A 6,000-nucleotide genomic window follows, 5' to 3' on the forward strand; every position below is an offset into this window, starting at 1 on the left:
ATATGATTTGCTATTACATTAACAACTTAGGCATTGATGATGATGATGATGATGATGATGTTGTTGATGATGTGCCATGAGACCAAACCTAGTCATGTGATTTTGGTGGTCCAAGACGAAACTAAAATGAGCCCCCACTTAATTGAAATATAAAAAAATAATTAATATATAAATTGTAATGATAATATTCGGTACATTAAAAAAATTATTTCTAATTAGGGCCCTTATGGCTTACGCTGATGTCGCTGAATCCGATCATTGTCGAATGAAGCAGGTTGGACTACACGAGAGGAAGCGATTTCATTGACTTCTCTGCGTACAAAAGGATTACTAATTTAGACTGCTACTAACCTGCTGTGAAGGAACCAAAGCAGTGAAATTGTTTCTTTTAGACCGGTTAAAGGCCAAAACTCATGGATAATCATACAACTACGGTCTCATTCGATTAGGTCATAAGTGGTATACATATATGCTTGGACCGCGGTCGTGGGATCACGAGCACCAGAATCTGAACGGCTGAATGCCTGAAACTGAAACCTGAATGACGGAGTCACATATTCACATTCACCGCTTCACAGACAGATCAAGGCAAGGAAGAGCCGAAGAGAGGTAGCACGTAGATGAAAGATCACGAAGAGTATAACTGTAGAAGACTCACCGACTCACCGTCACGGCGTCACCGGCTTCCGCAATCCGCAGTTCCGCTCCACTCCAGTTCGTTGGCCGAGGTGCCGACGCAGCCTCAGCGTGCTCTGCTGTCTGCTGTCGACAGATCCGGGCTGTTGCGGGCTTCGCTTCACTGCTCCGCGCCGTCATCCCCCCGGCGCCCTTCGCCCGCCGCCCAGCCCGAACACTGCGTCGCTGCTGCCGCCTTCCGGCCTGCCGGCCCTACGTAGCGCCGTACATGTTCGTTTCTCTTTCACAATTTGTGTGGTGCCGGTGACTGGTGCGGTTGTGCCACTGTGGCCAGGCCTGTTGCCTGCCGGGCCGGCTGGCCCATCTGCTCCTCCTGCTCATGAGCTCGTCTTCAACCTTTCAGACTCGGTCCTCAGATCATGGTGCCAGACTGCCAGGAGCTCAGATCTGCCTCGGAGGATACGCATAAGGGGGTTTTCCTGCCGGAGGCAACCTCTGGCGGCCGCCCTACCTCGCCATATTAGAAGATCTGCCCCTGCCCGGGACATGTGTATCAAAACCCTAGTTTTTTTTAGAATCAAGTTGTAGACCCTCCAAACGAGTAAAAAAAATACTCCCAAATCGAGTTAAAAATTCCGATTTCAAGTTGTTTTTTTTTAAATGTGAGTTGAACATTTGAGTTGGAAATCTTATTTTAACCTGGATTGAAACTTTTTCTTTGAAATTTGTAACGAACGTGACTTGAAAGTTTTGAAAGTTTTTTGGCTTAAAATTTTCTGACTTGATATTTTTTTACTTGAAAATTGTCTCTAAGCATTTTGCTTTGGTTTATGAACTGACGATGACGGGACGAGACCACGCAAAGAAAGGCCGAGCCACGATATGGACTCTTGACTCCTGGGCTTCTGTCATATGGACGATTTGATGGGCTTGGTTCTGTGCAGGCCGGGCCGGATCGAACCACCGGGAAAAAAGGTTCTTGGTTCTGCAGCAGTTCAATCACAGGAAGAGCGAACGGTGGTAAGGCTCGGGTGTGAGCTGAACTCACCCGGGCTCGAAGCCTGAGTGACGCACGGGGGCTCCGATTTATTTCAGTTTTCCCAGCTTCTTCGGCGTGGTGCTACAGAAAGGATTACGGCGTGCTCGTCGTCTACATGATTCTCGATGGGTTCTGGTGATCTCCGGATGGACGTTTTTTTCAAGCTGCGTGTAGTTATAAGGCTAGCATGTACATGCGTTAGGTGTGTGTGGTGTGGGTTCGTGTGTGTGGGAGGTGAGTGCGCACGCGTTCACGTTCAGATACTACAGCTATATTCAGTGGTGAAGAGTCAAAAAAAAATCACCAGAAGAAAAAAAAGTTGAACATATGTGATATGTAACGCTCGAGCCCCTGGCCATGACTGACCCAAAAAGCAGGCGATTTTCGATTTTCTTGCACGTTGACATCGACGAAACCAGCCACGTAAAGTCGTGACGGATATTTGGTTTAGCTTGGACGATTAGGAGGAGAAAGCAAATTTTATATGATTATATTTAGAAAGATATTTGTAAAATATTATCTATAGTATTTATTTTCTGATCTAACGTCTAAACTGATAATGAGAAAAAAAGAAGTAAAAAGATCTTTTATAAAATCGAATCTTACAAAATTTACTTACCAGTAGAGAGCACAGGTGGAATCTTCTGATGGCGCTGTGTGGGCTAAAGCAGCCTCGCAAGCAAACGAAACCAATCGCTGTCCTACTCCTGAATGCCCTCTGAACCAAGCAACGACACATGACATGCCCCCGGTTTGAGCAGTCAATCATCCAGGGTCAGGCGGCTGGTTCATTAGCTGGAGGATTTGAAAAATTGGATGCTTTCCCGACAAAAAGAAAAGAAAAATTGGATGCTATTGCTATCCAACCGGTGCCGCGCAGCTTTGTTGGGTTAGCGACAGGAGTCGGGAATCGTTTGGCTGTATGGAAGCTTGGAAAGGATGGTTACGTGCCGCGTTGGTAGTAGCGCGATTGAGCTGTGGCAAACCTAAACGCGTGATGCTTTGGCACCTACAAACATTGAGGCCCTACCTTGATTGGAACACAGGAATTTCCTACATACGAACGAGTTCAATGACCCGGACGACGCCGGAGATCAGCGCACCAGCCTTCGCCCCCACCCCGATCTACATCGCCACCCGGTGAAATCTTTTCCCTTCTCTCTATGATTCATCTGTTTTCTTTTTCCTTTTTGTTTAGGTTTGATTTCTTCCGTTCTTTTAGGATATGGAGTGCTCGTGCTCTGCTCCAAGTCTGACCCTGCTGCAGTGCTCCCATAGAATGGGCAGGGCCGGCTGATAAAGTAATAACGAAAGTCAAGTGAGGTTCTTGCGCCTCATTCTTTTAGGATATTGATTTATTTGCTGATAGTTTTAGGATTTCAAACACAAGAGAATTCATTGAGACTTTTAGGATTAGATCTAGATACATCATATCGTAACTGTCTTTTCGTGAGATTAATCAAGACAAAATATAACATAAAACTATTATCTTAAAAGAGGTCTGAACATGTATAAAAATATTATATCTCCCCTTCTGATGCGTACAATTGATTACTAAACATCATTATTTTAAATAAATATTTGCATAATCGACTTTATCAATCATCAACAATTTTCTTTTATTTTGATATGGACTTTAAACCTCTTTGTTTAAAATCCTACACTAGATTTTTCTTTATGCTCCTCGATTTTTCTTACAAACTGATACTCAGTGTTGCTTTTAAGTCCTTAGAGTGATTTGTGGTTCTCTTTTCATAACGTGATTAGATGTTTATTAATTTATTACTTACCATGTTCTGATTTCTATGCACAAGCTATTCCCCTTTGTTATATTCTAATTTACTATAGATGAATGACTTTTCTTTAAACAATAATAGACAAGAGATCATCCTGTTATGTTCAAAAGGAGGTAAGTCTTGACAGGACACCGCACCTGAGGGGGGAAATGACCACACACAATAGCACCCCAAGAAACATCTAGGGGGACATCGGACAACAACTAGACTACCAAAAGGATTAGAAACACGAAACCACTGAAAGCTACAATCACTAGACAACACAAACTACATGAAAGAAACCACGCCTCACTCTGCTCACACCCTCCATCCTCTCAAATCTTGTCGACGTGACTCTTAGTGGTAGAACTATTTCCAAAAAAAAAAGCTCTTTGGGAGCATTCTGTAGCACGAAGCTGAGCTTCTACCACATTAAAGATTTGCATGTCATCCACTGCACTCATTCACCAGTGTGTGATTTTAAGGCTAGGCACTGCCATGTTCCGAGATCCACACCGCATTGCTTCTCCTCCATGAGGGCTCATTGAGTCATCTTGGATCTTCTAGGCCATCACTGGAGCAACCCGTGCTATAAGTTGGTGATTTCTTCGCCCACATACTCGAGAATTGCATTGTCCATTTGGGCCATATCATTATTGTTGAGGTTGAATAATGTTGTTAGAACTGCAATTACGTCAGTCCAGAGTGGACCATCAAACATAGCCAATTACTCTTGGAGAATGGCTTCCAAAGGCTCGTGTTCATCACAAAGGAGCCCGAGCTTGCACCACAAGTTGTGCTGGATGTGTTTCATGGTTGACATAGGTCACCTATTGGTGAGGTGGACACTTATGCAGATATGTAGAAGGTTCGACATCTTCGTCTCACATGCGTTATAGGATTGGACGCGTCGGGGCAATGAAGAGGTCCTCGACCTACGACACACAAAAGACGGGCCTATGGGAGTAATCACCTCGGTTTGATAACGAGAGGGTATTATGGCACTTGAAAAGTGGCATGTTGGGAGCCCAATCCTAGCACCACCATTGAAGTTGGCATCAAGGAGTTGCTCAGTGTCACTGCTGCTTGGGGACACTCCTCGCTAGCACACATGCGATGAAGCAATTAGGCATGCTGTGTTTTCAGGCAAGCTGGGTTTGTTGAAGCATTGATTTGCTTGCCAGAACAACATTTGCCGATCCAGTCAGGGATGCCACCAACTTTACCATCTCATCAAGGGTCGCCATGACCTTGTCATGAGTTGCCTCTGATGAGGTAGATATCATGTCATTGTACATGGTTGTACATGTGTTGACACGGTTTGTAGTTGGAAAATTCATCATGGCTGACAATTGAGGAGGCATATGTGTCATGTCATTGCACTCAATGAACGGTGAGCGCCATGTTGTGACACCTCATCCTCCTAGATATGGGTTGACCAATTTGAGAGAGGCATAACACATACGTAGTCTGCAAGCCAAGGCCCTGACTTGGAGCATGTAGTCCCCATCGATGGACATACACTGCATGGTTACATCTTGGAGCTCTTGCATCTTCGCATGAAGAGGACTGATTGCTTCATGCACTTGCTCACGAAGAAGGTTCCTGAGCTCGCATCGAATAGTGGTTGTGTAGGATGCAAAGAGATCCTAAATGTCATTGTTGGACTTTGTCCTATGTCCATACTAGGACGGTGAGTGGGGTTGGAGGCTGTCAACCGCAACCGACGTACCTTGCAGAGGAGGGATCATGCGGTGTTGGGCACCCTTCTGATGGTTTGCACCCTGATGCATTGTCATGGAGAGCATTTGCGCTCTGAGCACACCTCATCATGGCCAAACACCAAGAAAGACACTTCATAGTGCTACCTGTGGTCATCATGTGTACGATGACCATGACCGTCTGTGTCGTTGCTATCGTTAGCACGATGATGGTGCAGTCAGTTGAAGGTGTGCTACGGTGATAGCACCGCTCGTGGTGGTCAGAGTGGTAGTAGTGGAAGTACTTGACCGGGTCTTTGCAAGCAGAGGCACGATGGCTGGAGGTGAGGCAAGTGAAACACCACCCTTGGCTTCTTCCACGAAAGAGCTAGAGTGCTAAAGAGTCTTCTTGCTTTCGGATCCATCTATTTCCTCGCTTGTATGAGTGTCATGCTGCCGCCAATATCTGCCTTTCACTTGGACCCATCCTGGTTCTTGATGGATTGCTTCACGGGGAGGGTGCTTGCGCAGGGTCCCTCTGGCCGAGGCTATTGTGGGTGACTTGGTGATGTATCAGTTGGACGTGTGGTGCTAGTGTAGAGCAGAGGAGCTAGAGGAAGTGCCATCACTTTTTTTAGGCTAATTTGGCAATGTGAAGATGTATTTGAGGTGGAATATCATTGAGGGTGTGTTGCTCAAGCGTTGAATGCACCACCTCGACCTCATCTTGAGCTGGCAGCTAGGACTAGGTGACGGTGGCAATGAATCGATGAGGTAGCTGCTCGTGTCTGGTGGTGGCATAGGGGAGCAACGGGGGAGCATGGGTTGTACATGCTGCGATGGCGATGAC

Source organism: Phragmites australis, chromosome 9 (assembly GCF_958298935.1).
Source record: "Phragmites australis chromosome 9, lpPhrAust1.1, whole genome shotgun sequence".
In the NCBI taxonomy this organism is placed as follows: domain Eukaryota; kingdom Viridiplantae; phylum Streptophyta; class Magnoliopsida; order Poales; family Poaceae; genus Phragmites; species Phragmites australis.